The 13,678-nt window shown below is 35.4% G+C and overlaps 1 pseudogene; it reads left to right on the top strand.

Moving 5' to 3' along the window:
* Window positions 1-3,658: 3,658 nt before the first annotated feature.
* Window positions 3,659-4,568, top strand: LOC103665718 (annotated as a pseudogene).
* Window positions 4,569-13,678: the final 9,110 nt, after the last annotated feature.

Below are 13,678 nucleotides of genomic sequence, written 5' to 3'. Positions count from 1 at the left end.
AATATATTTCTTATGATAGTCTTTAATGGGAAGCAAGCTGGAAACCACTGGCACAGTGCAAAAATCATAATAATTCTGACTAGAGTTTTTAGAATGGACAAAAATGTGCAGAACTCTAGTTGAAATACAATGGCAGGGCGCCTGGGGGGCTCAGTAGGTTAAGCGTCTGCCTTCGGCTCAGGTCATGATCCCAGGGTCCTGGGATCGAGTCCCACATTAAGCTCCTTGCTCAGCAGGGAGCCTGCTTCTCCCTCTGCCTGCTGCTCCCCCGGCTTGTGCGAACTCTCTCTTTCTCTCTCTCTCTCTCTCATTCTCTCTGTGACAAATTAATTAATTAAAAAAAAAGAAATATAATGGCAGCTACTTTTTAATTTTAAAGTTGTGGAGACAAGCTCCGGGTTCTAGGAATCCACAAAAGTAGGATGGAGACTTTAGTGTCATATTCTTCTCCTTGAAGGTGGATATCAATTTTGTTTCTCTTCTCTGAGATATTTCACATGCGGATGGAAAATAACTGAACAGAAAGTAAGCCTCACTTTGCTCTTTCGGTCACAGGAAATATAGCAAGAAGCAGAAAAAGCAAGCAGGAGGCAGGATGTTAAATTAGAAAAATGGAATATTAAATTAGGAAATGGCATAATATTCTGACTTCAGCACAGGGGTGGTACCTATGTATTTCCCAAGACCTAATCTGTATGAAGACTTTCTTAAAGATTGAATGGTCTATAATAGCTATTTCAAGACTTCCTGAAAGGATAATTCTCTACAGTGTTTTCTTTTGCCCTTTCAAATGGGTAAATCAAAATATCTTTCTGAACATGTTTCAACTATTTTACTACAGTATACAAAATGTGAAACCTCTGTTTTTGACCTTTCAACCAAAAGATTCTGGTAGTATGAATATTGTTATTTCTTCACTGATGAGGCATTTAGTTTGACAGAAAGATGTTGATCTTGCCTTATTTCTCACCAAGGATTTACTAGGTTAAGATAGCAAAGCCTGGCAAATCCACTTTTGCCCGGTGCAAGCTCAATTGTTGAGTGATTCTTATTTTAGATCAATTAGCTTGCAGAAAACACAAATGGACAGGGCATTTGATGTATGAATACAGAAAAAAAAATTACCTAAGACAGTGAAAAAAAATTTTTTTTATTTTTTATTTTTTTTTACTTTGCAGCAACAAAAGAAATCTCCAACATACACCTTCAATGAACTCCCATAGATAGATTGAACAAAACCCGACTAGAACACTACTGTCAGAATACCATGATAAATAAATTCACAATACAGGGTTGTCACATCTTGGTGAAAGAAATATCCTCCAAAGCACTGCTTTTCAGAATGTGATATGACTTGGGAGCATAGTGGAAATGCAGATTCTTATGCCCTGTTCCATACCTACAGAATCAGAATTTTATTAACGCAGATTTGCAGGAGATTCTTATGTTAAATCTCCTAGAGAGAGACACTGCTCTGAAAAAAAATTGCATTTAGGATACATAATTTGATGTACAGTTTAACTAAACCTCTAACATAGCACAATTAATTAGCAAGGTATTTTTGGAGTCATTTTGGAATGAATATCTGTTTTTGAATCTCTGACTGAAAGCCACATCTGCATAACATCAATTTATTTAGCTGATGTCCTAATAATCAAAATTCTTTTATAGGGACTTCACTGAGTACATATGTATACGTGATTATATTCAGTTTATGATGCATATTTCAAGGATAATAATAAATATGGCCATTTTAAGTATATATGCATTTATATCACAATGTATTTTGACTGATAGAAAAATGAATAAAATAAACTGATCATTGTCAGACTCGGTATATATACCATGTGCAACTATAGTGAAGTTTCTCAAAGGCAAGCACACATAATTAACAACAGTCAAGAACAAAGGGAAGAAAATGTTCCTAAAGGTGTTTAGACGCCTTGAAACAATTTTTCTCAAAAGGTAAGACCAATACATTGCCATCACCTCAGTAACCTGTTTGCAATGCAAACACTGAGGTTCCCCAACAAGCCTACTGAAGCAGTCTTTGTGTATGGGATCCCTGAAGTCTGGTTTTGTTTGTTTGTTTGTTTGTTTGTTTTTTGTTGTTGTTTTTTTACCTTCCNNGATTCCTAAGCATATTAAATTTGACAAACGTTGACTAAAAAAACAAAACAAAACATATTCTATTGTTATGTCATACAAAACAAACCTAGTTCCTGTTGGTTGGAAAAAGAATTAATTTTCTCAGCCAAAAAAATGATCCAAATAGGTATTTAAAATATCGCAGAATACCACTTCCAGAGACAAGCCATGATCTCTGCCCTCTCGGAATTCTGTTCTTTCTAGTATTTTCACTTTATGAACCTTATGGGAATATAGGAATATACTGCTCCACGAATTCCTACTGGGACAGAGTATACTGCCTGACTTCTTCCCTTTTTCTGGCAGCCACTCCTTCACAACCCTGCTTTCATTTGACTGAACACTACAGGAAATTCTTCAGAGGGACAATATCCTCTTAGACCAAGTGGTTTTTAGAATTGGCCCTTAAAAGGAGAGAGAATAAACCTATGGAAAACTATGTAAACTTGGTTTCAGTTCCAACTTTTCGGCCAATTAATGTAAACTTTGGGAAGATCACTTAACCCTTCGCATCCCAAATTTGCAACATGAAGGGTAGACTAGAATAACCCAAATGTTCCCTCCACTTCTAGCAGTCTATGATTCTAAATAAAATGTATTGAAATCTTGATCCTAAGAAATCATGTTTTAAATAAAGAAATTATGTTACACATATAGGGGTTGTTTTCTCTATATTCTTAAAACAACTCACAAAAGAAAATTCTCTTAGGATGATTTATTTTAGAAACTTTCGGTACAGACTTTTTCAAGTGTCTTTTTTTTTTTAAAGATTTTATTTATTTATTTATTTGACAGAGAGAGAGAGAGAGACAGCCAGCAAGTGGGGGAACACAAGCAGGGGGAGTGGGAGAGGAAGAAGCAGGCTCCCAGCGGAGAAGCCCGATATGGGGCTTGATCCCAGGACTCTGGGATCATGCCCTGAGCCAAAGGCAGACGCTTAACGACTGAGCCACCCAGGCGCCCCTCAAGTGTCTCCTCTTTAAGCAACATATTTATATCCAGTTACTGCTTGGGCTAGGTAACTAGTGGAACTTTCCCTGGAGCTGCAGGTGCTGAATTTCTCCAGTAACCACATTCCTGTTCACATGAAGTTCAAGGTTGCACCTCTCGGCTATACACCACAATATAAGGTTTATGGTGGATTGAGTTCCTTTTTTTTTTTTTTTTTTTTAATCATTATGTATGTCTTCAGATTAAAAATCCCTCCAATAATCCAGGCACGGAGACCTTCAAAGGACAAAATTTTAGCCAACTGTCCCACACATGAGGGAAACTGGGTTATAATTTTCTTGTTTTATAAATACGTTACCATCTTTACTACCACTGCAATTTTGATCTCATAATGCAGTTTGGGAAATAGTTACTTGTTTCTCAGTTCCCTAAAAGTTAATTGCAAGATTATTCTAAATCCTTTGTTTAAAAGTTGCCTATAGAACTCCTTACACCACTGTGTGTCCGCAGATGCCAAGACCTGGACTGCATGCCAGCAACTCCCCCCCTCAACCCCCATAACAACTCTGACACCATGGAGGACATGAACGAATACAGCAACACAGAAAGAGAGGAATTTGCAGAGGAATCCAAGATCAACGTGAGCAAGAATCAGCAGGTTGATGGTAAAATGTTTATTGGAGGCTTCAGCTGGGATACAAGGAAGAAAGATGTGACTGGATATTTATCTTGATTTGGGGAATTTGTAGACTGCACAATTAAAATAGATCCAGCGACTGGAAGATCAAGAGGATTTGAATTTGTGCTTTTCAGTGATGCTGCTTGTGTTGATAAGGTTTTGGAACTGAAAGAACACAAACGGGATGGCAAATTGATAGACCCCAAAAGGACCAAAGTTTTCAAAAGGAAGAACCCCCCCAAAAAGTTTTTGTGGGTGGATTGAGCCCAGATGCTTCTGAACTACAAATTAAAGAATATTCTGGAACCTTTGCGGAGATTGAAAATATTGAACTTCCCAAGGATACAAAAACAAATGAAAGAAGAGGATTTTGTTTTATCATGTATAAAGACAAAGAGCTGGTAAAAAAAATGTTAGAAAGCAGATATCCTCAAATTGTTTCTGGGAAGTGTGAAATCAAAGTTGCACAATCCAAAGATTATATAGCAACAGCAACAACAAAAGGAGGAAGAGGTGTTGCAGCTGGTGGATGAGGTGGTACTAGGGGTCATGGGCAAGGTCGGGGCCAAAACTGGAACCAAGGATTTAACAACTATTATGATCAAGGATATGGAAATTACAGTAGTGCCTATAGTGGTGATCAATACTATGGTGGCTACGATTATACTGGGTATAACTATGGGAACTATGAATATGGACAGGGATACGCAGACTACAGTGGCCAACAGAGACTTATGGCAAGGTATCTGGAGGAGGTGGCAATCACCAAAACAGTTACCAGCCATACTAAAGGAGGACATTGGAGAAAACAGGAGGAAATTGCTAAAGATAACCCATTTTGCAGGACCGCGTTGAAGATTGGTCTTCAATGGTCTTAAGATGATCGTTTTGCAAAAGACTTTCTAGTGTACAGGACACAACTGTGTCCAATTGTATACAGCTGCCAATGAGTTTTCTTTGTTTTTCCTTTGTCTTTTGTTATCTGTGTTATGATTCGATGTGGATTTGGGTGTATACAAAGTTTATTTGGATGATTTCATGTTAAACCTCAAATAAATGTTTCCTTATCTGATTGTTAAAAAATTAAATAAAAGATGCCTAGATAATCATTACAGGGTCTTTAATGATTTATTTTCTTTATATGAGCATTCAAATGTATTTCAACCCCATTTAAACTCCCCCCACCCCCAGGCCTTCTATTACATATTACCTAAAGAACAAGATTATGGCTAAACTGGAGCTTGAAAATCATTTACGTAGACCAATGTTAGAAGATACTGGTTTTGATACTGGTTTTCTCCTTGGTCTTATATTTCTATTCTACTTTGACCACAAGATCTGTTTCCATGTTATATATATTTCTGAAAGTCTATGTCCCCATATTTCTCTACAACAAAACCATGATTACAAATGAACATTTTATGTTTTCACACTGTTGTGCTCATAAGTCTAATTTTTAATGTTTTTCTGACTTCAGTATTCATTCTAGTAATTATAAGTAGCAAGCAATGGATCAAAACATTTTACATTTAACACATTAAGATAATTTTTAAATGTCTAAAGTTCAGATTAATTGGAAGTGACTCACTTAATGAAATGGATGTTGGGTATTTTTCTTATCAGTTTATATATTTAGATGATAATTTCTAAATGCTGCAATGAGTAAGCACCAAGAAACTTTTGAACATGAATAATTAAATGCAAATAAAACAATTTTTCCACAGCACAGTCACTTAATACTTTAAACTACTGATTTACATGCCAAGAAAGAAAAGAAACCCAACAAGGTTATTTATCATCAAAAATCATTTTAACGATCTCTCCACTGACAACTAGATTAAGTCTTCTTCAATTTTATTGAAAAAATGCACTGGAAACCACCTGACCTGTACATTGATTTGTTACACAGGGCTTAAAGTAAAATTAGACACAAACATTTTGATTTGCCGCCCTATTTTTCTCCTTCTGCATCCCAATAGTGTTTAAAGTATGAGAAAAGTGATAATAAAAGATGTCTTGAAAAGAAAATCAGATTCATGTTTTCCTGTATCACGGGGATTCCCTCTTCTAATGATTCTATTTAAGTGATTACATTTACTATTGAGAAAGGTTTTTGTTGGTTTTGTCTTCTAATGCATATAGATGTCTTTCACATCTCTAATTTTCCTTTGGAGTTTTCATGTGTGAACTTCCCCTACTGTGACCGCACACAAGCATACGTGTGCATGCACGGGTGTGCACACACACACCTCCATCGCATCCAATTCAGAACTATATTTTATAATCCAGAAAACTTTCTATTTGACATGTAGGAGCTTATCCTCTTATTCTTTGGTTTTTTAAAATATTTTATTTATTTGAGACGGAAAGAGAGAATGAGAGAGCACAGAGGGAGAGCGAGGGGAAGAAGCAGACTCCCCGCTTGGCAAAGAGCCCAATGCTGGGCTTGATCCCAGGACCCTGAGATCATGACTTGAGCCGAAAGCAGAAGCTTAACTGACTGAGCCATAGGTGCCCCTTATTTTTTTATTTTTATGATCAGCATTTCTGTTTCATGTTGGTCACTGAGAAGGACACAGTTTGCTCCTAAGAATTAACCACTCATATCTGCTTTCCCTAATTCCTGAAAATGCAAAGTTTCAGTTCAAGGTTATAACTGGGTCCATTAAAAATAAAAGTATTCTTGTATTTAAGAACGCTATTATTTTATTTAAAAATACAGTTAAAATAGGTTATTTTTTCCTCTAAATGATGATGACTTAAAGAGACATTTAATTTCTTAAAATGTAAGTAAGATTCAAACCAACATTATGCTGCCAATCATCTTCCAAATGATAATGAAGAGGAACAAGGAATTTGTTTGGGTATAATGGGAGGCAAGAGAGGGGGATAGTAAAAGGGACTATTAAGTAATATGGCTTCTCACCATCCCTAGAAGGATTTAGTGATGCAAAGGTAGGAAGAGCCATTCTAACAATCTATGCACTATCACAAAAAATACATATCCTGTTGGTTCTTTTTTTTTTTTTTTTTTTCTAGGAACTCTGACTAATGCATGGTTATTTCCTGGATGTTTAGAGAAGTAAAAGTGCTCCTTCAGCAAGTTACAGTATATGAAACAACCAAATGTGAATTCTATTGGCCTCCTTTTTTGGACCATTTGGTTGCACTCTTACAAATGTCTACAGGGTGGCAAGGTATTTATCTGCCATACTGATTAACCAAATTAAAGTTACATGGGCATCTGGGTGTTGAACTATCCAGGAACTAGTAATGTAGTAATGAGTTGAAAGCATATGGCAAAACAGAAATCAGCATTTACATATCAAACAATTGGTGTTTAAATAAAAATTGCTAAATTGTTATTAATTTCATCCAGTTATTTTATAATTAAACTCTATATGATTCAAATACTTTAGGTCACAAACGAGGAAATAAATCTTAAAAAACTCACTGCAAAATACACTCTACTATAACTCCTTAAGAGTGAAAGATGGTGTCATATAGATAATTTGCAAAAATTAACTGTAATTATTCTTGTATTCATGTACCTTCATTTGGAGTCCTTCCCACAAAAAAAAGTATTGTTATTTGTGAAGCTGGGCTTCAGGTTTCTCTCTCAAAATACTTAATAACAACTGAACGAGTTTCAGTGAGCCTACTGGGTAAAGAGAAACTCTTGAAGGAGAAATGAACTGTCAATCCTGAGGCCTTCTTAGACATCTTACCCAACCCCAACTAACCTAGCAGCTGACCAAGGAAGCAGGAGGGAGCACAGTTGAGATCACAAAGGCCTGGCTGAGCCAAACACAAACTGCCAACCTATGGAAATAGTATGATAAACAAATATTTTTTGCTTTATTCCATTAAATTTTTGCTCAGTTTATTGTACAATATTATTAATGGCAATAGGTATCTGATATAGAGGGGATTTTTAAACTGACCTGGTAATATTATGCAGCCATAAAAAAGAATGAGATTATGTCATATGTGACAACATGGATGGACCTTAGGTTATTACTCTAAGAAAAATAAGTCAGACCAAGAAAGATAAATACCATATGATTTCACTCACATGTGGAATCTAAAAAACAAATGAATACATAAACAGAAAGAATCAGACCGATAAATACAGAGAACAAACTGATAATATTATAGCAACCTCGCTTGTAAAACCATTTTATCATCAAATAAGCTCATCTTTGATCACATTTTCTTTAAGTGGCAATTTTCTTTTATGTGATTATATGGACTATAAAGTATCTGTTTCCTAACTACTATAAATAGGGATTTTTCTTGCAGAATACATCCTTCATCCATCTTATCCATCTTAGTTTCTGTTTCTATTTCTCTCTCTCTCTCCATTTTGCTGCAATTTTTTTGCATACTTCCCATACCTTTGAACAATTTGTTACATAACGTTAATTCATTATTTAATTTGTAATTCAATTTGTTAATTATCAGTTCAAATCAAATTGTTCATTGTATATCTAGTCCTTCTAAATGCACAGTAATAGTGTGGGGGATGCCTTTTTCATTCTAACCTCTGGTTAACAAGGGCTTTTTCTTATTACCAGGTAAGTGGAAAAATCCCCTCTATATCAGATACCTATTGCCAGAGGGGAGGGAGGAGGAGGAGGAAGATGGGCAAAATGGGTGAAAGCGACTGGGAGATCCAGGCCTCCAGTTATAGAACGAATAAGTCACGGGAATAAAAGGCACATCATTGGGAATATGGTCAATGATACTGTAACAGTGTTGTATGGTGGGAAGAGGTAGTAGCTACACTTGTGGTGAGCAGACCATAACGTATAGAGTAGTTGAATCACTATGTTGTACACTTAAAACTAATCTAACGTTGTGTGTCAACTATACTCAAAAAGGAAATTAAAAAAGATATTGCATTATTTCATGAGTGCCTTTAACATTGGGACTAGTAACAGAAACAATATGAAAATGGTTGTAGGATTTCAATTAGAAAGCCTTCTAATATAACCATGGTAGTATTCTTCTGGAAATTCTAATTGACTCTACATTAGATTAAAAAAAATAGGAGTATAAGGAGCCTGGGTGGTTTAGTCATTAAACATCTGCCTTCGGTGCAGGTCATGATCCCAGGGTCCCGGGATCGAGCCCCACATCGGGCTCCCTGCTTGGCAGGAAGCCTGCTTCTCCCTCCCCCACTTCCCCTGCTTGTGTTCCCTCTATCACTGTCTCTCTCTCTGTGTCAAATAAATAAATAAAAATCTTAAAAAAAAAAAAACAGAAAAACATAATATAAAAATTTTAAAAAATAGTATAAGTATTGAAAAGGAATAGAAATCATATGATTATTTTCAGATAATATGATTAAATATTTAGAAACATTGGAGAATCAACAAATCAACTATTATAATCAGCACAAAATTCAGTAAGGCAGCTACAAACAAATTAATGTAGCAAATCTTGTAACATTTATATATACAAATACAAACTAATCATAAAATATGTTAAAAATCTCATGGGAGTATTAGGTGACATTAGACAGGCCCTATTTTAAGTGTTTTACATAACTTAGAACTCTTATAATAAATATTCTTATTATCCTCAATTTGCCGGCGAGGAGACAGAGGCTCAAAGAGTTAAATGGGCCATCACCACATAGCTATTCAGGTGGCAACAAGATCCTGATCCCGAGCTGACTGACTCTAGAATCTATTTCCTAAACTTCCTACACTGTCCCCTGATCTCAACCACAGAGGCAACACAAAATATGCAATACCAAAGCCAAACTTAAGAACTTTTCAGGATTCATCAAGAAAAAATAAAGTGGTCATAAGAGCATAACTGAAAACATAGAAGGCAGACACCATATTACTTTTGCCTATTTCCCTATCCTTATAATTAGCACACTGTTGGGCACATTTATTAAGCACTTAATAAATGTTAGTGAATATATAAACTGATAACATTTAATACTTTAGCAATGAAGGAAAACAAGCATTCTCATTTGCTGTTCGTGGGGTGCACATTTGCATAACTTTTTAAAGGAAAATTTTACATTAATGTTTATAATTGAAAATGTGTGTACTCTTAAACCAGGAAATCCTCTGTTTACAATTTTATTCTACATAAATATTCTACACTATATGAGAATGCCTTTGGCAGCAAAGAACTGAAAACTTGATAAATTGCACCTTAAAAACAGAGGTTCACGTTTTCCACATATAATTGGACATAGGCAATGTTTGCTGTTGGTGAAGCAGTTTCACAATCTAACTAGTTCTGAGGCTCTATCATTCTCTTCTGACATCCTTAGCATCTTGTGTCTTCCTCCATCTATGTGTTTCATTATGGTTTCAATATGCCAAACTCTGCTCCAGGTACCAAGTCTGCTTTCCAGAGAGGAAGAAGGGAAAAGAACAGCAGCAATACATTATCTTTTCACACCTGTCACTTCTATTAAAGAGTAAGCTATCTTTCCCAGTAGTCCCCTCCACAGGTCTATATGGTCTATGTTTAGAAATGAGTTAACTCTAAATGCAGGAATTTACCTGGCTTTCCAGTTGATACTGTCTACCAGGCTCTCACAATCAATGCTGGCATCCATATGTAAAATAGCTAGCACTGCGCAATCTATAGAATAAGAAGAAACCTAGAAAAACATCTAGGTAACTATTGATAGGAGATCAGCGATCATATGGCCATAAGCAGAGAAGAAAGGAGAGGGAAGAAGTAAGAGAAGTCCCTTAATCACAAACTTTAGATTTTGGGTGAAGTGTTGCAATAGCTCAATAGCTAACCTTTTTTTTTTTTTTTTTTAAGACTTTATTTATTTATTTGAGAGAGAGAGAGCAGGGAGAGGGGGAGTGGCAGGGGGAGACCCCCACTGAGCAGGAACCCCACTGAGAGGGAGCCTGGGCTCTATCCCAGGACCCTATGATCACTACCTGACCTAAGGCAGACGCTTAACTGATTGAGCCATCCAAGCACACCACAGTAGCTCATCTAACCTCTCTTTGTTATGATGATAGGAAAAAGGCTAAAATTAGGATAATACAGTAAGATACTGAAAAGTATTAATGATATTCTCATACTCATTCTGTTTTCAAAGTGCACTATTTCCCGTTAAACTGAGTACATCCACATTTTAGCTCTCAAGACTGCATACGTCAAAAATATCTCCAAAGTACCTGGGAGCCCGTATGATCTGGCCCTTGGTATCCTGCCCGAAGACCCAGAGTCACAAGCTACTGAACATATACCACTCAATAAAAAGAACTAATACCACTAAATAAAACATTGATACATATACTTCTTTTTCTCTCATCTTCCATTTTCCTCAGCCCAAAATTACTTTTTTTTTTTTTTTTTTGCTTAGCCAGGATTTTTAGATGAACAAACATGCTTGCCTGTCTGTACATTTGCATTTTCAAGTTTTAATCAGCAATATTTATTACTTCAATATTTATAAACTAAAAAGAACAAAGAAACATACAATGTTCTATTGCTACTTAAAAAAGAATAAAGCTTTTCTTCCCATCTATAAATATTCCAACCCAAACTGAACTAGTCATAGAAAGATAGATTCCTAAACACATATTTTAGCATCATAAATTGATGGTAATCTGAGGTATGGTCCATTAGATCTGATTTATGCTTCTCATTAAATCTAGCTATAGATACATTTTTTTTTTTTCAAAGAGCAGTTAATAGTAAACAAGTTTACTCTGATGAAATTTAGATTCTCTATAAATAACACTTCTATGGGACTTCAGCACTTCTGCCTCTGTAATGCTAATTAGTAGAACGACTCATGGTATGTTTTGAAATATCTAACAAACAACTTGTTTAATATTCTTTCTCACAAACTAAAGCAATGCAAAGAAGTTATAAAAAGCTGTTTAAAATCTCATTAAAATCCTGAACTCAAAAGAGTCTAGGTTTGAGGGAAACATAAACAAATGTTTCTGAAATATAACATTTTCCTTTTTTTTTTTTTATGAATAACATGATTCTAATAATAGTCATGCCTAAAAATTGCAGGTATTTTCCACGAGGAAAGTCGTACTTACATAGTGTGGTATATTATGGTATGATTCAGAAAATATTCATCCTCCTTGGCCCCTTCTATGGGAGTACTTTATTTCTCCACCCCATGGAGGTTGCATTTGGCTGTGACTCACTTCGGCCAAAAGAAGGTTAGGGCCTATGACATATGGATACATCCAAGCAGAGGCTTATCTGTCCTTGCATGGATTGGGTTGTTCCCTCTTATGCTCCCGTGCACAGACATGAGAATTTTACTTCCTAGATAAGGTATGATCTTTCAGTTTGGATCTAAAAATCAATTTAGAGCTAACTCACATCTTGGAGGCAAACCTGACTGAACCACTACAGCTTAGCAGAGTCAAGCCAAGATGCAGCTGATTCATATGCCCAAGAGCACAAAATCAGTGGTTGTGCCTTTAAACAACTTATTTTCTAGGTTGTTTGTTATGCAGCACTGCTACTACCAAAACATAACTTAAACAAATGGTTAGCATCCCAGGTTGGTGAATAAGGGAAACACATATTGTCAAAACCACTTTCGGAAATTTCTCAACCTTTCATTCCTAAATGCTTTTAGGGATAAAAATTAAAACACATTGTAGTAACACACCCCATAATATGTCCAAATCAATGTACATTTCAAAAATATGTGAAATAATGTATATGCAAACTATAATTTTATACCACTACATTTTAAACATCAGAAATGCACACCCTATGGAAGAAACTTAAAGTGATAACAGTTGAGAAATAGCATGGCTTCTGTCTCATGAATACCCCTGGACGTGTATTCATTTAGTAGGACTGTCTCCCTAATAAATGCCTATTTTCCTCTTTTCCTATTTTTTTTTCCCTCAGTGTGCATCAAAACTAAATAACTCTACACCTAACATGAGATCAATATATATGAACTAATATTTTCATCATGTTTTGTGATTCTTAATTAAAAATATGTACACATTCAAGGATGCAATCTTAGTTTTATTAAGTGGTATTACTGCCAGGAATTATAATCCATGTGCAATTCAATTTTAGATTTTATTCCTAAAAACAGTTTTTGGTTATATTTCATAGTGATCTCTATACACAATATAATTTCAATCAAAATCACATGTTATCTCATGAAATTAACAAGGTGATTCTGATACTTTTATAAGGATCAAGTGTAAGAAGAAAACAGACCTAAGAATTACATAGTCACTTAAAATGAGCAAGTTGCTGGTAGAGGGACTCCTTATAGGATATAACGATATTATAAAGCTCTAGTAAGAAAATATGGTATTGTCACAGAGCAATAAAATAGTAAGTGGTCTAAAACCAAATTCTTTCATATATCTAAATTTGATTCAGCAGAGAATCCATTGTAGATCAGAAGGAAAGGATGAAATATTCAATAAATTTTGCTGCGTAAATTGGTTATCCAAAAGAAAAATAAATAATTTGAATCTCTATTTTGTCATACAACTTTATATGGATATAAGAAGTAAATATGGAAGACATTGTTTAATGTTTAAAGAGAATATAACATTTTAATGACAAAATTATTATAAAAAATATCAACCAGGGCAATGTAAGCTAAACAATTTCCAGAGCTCAAACAGGGCACAGAGATATTTAAGCTCCGGCCAGCCAAAGCTGGGAATGGAGATTCTTACTGATCACCTGAGGCATTCAATAGAGCAAGTGCACAAATATATCGCACACTAGTAGCAGAGCAACCCACCACAGAAGGAAAGCTAGGCAGGGACAGATCTGGAGTAGCTTTACTCTAGGGCTAATTTTTGCTATGCATCACCCTTTGCACCCATAGCTTATTATTCTGTAGATACTCAAAGGAAACCCTATGCACATTTCTGGAGTTCTTTTCCT

Source organism: Ursus maritimus, unplaced genomic scaffold (genome assembly GCF_017311325.1).
Source record: "Ursus maritimus isolate PB19 unplaced genomic scaffold, ASM1731132v1 scaffold_36, whole genome shotgun sequence".
Lineage (NCBI taxonomy): Eukaryota > Metazoa > Chordata > Mammalia > Carnivora > Ursidae > Ursus > Ursus maritimus.
The sequence above is the reverse complement of the archived record's forward strand: the minus strand, read 5'-3'. Positions and strand labels throughout refer to the sequence as shown.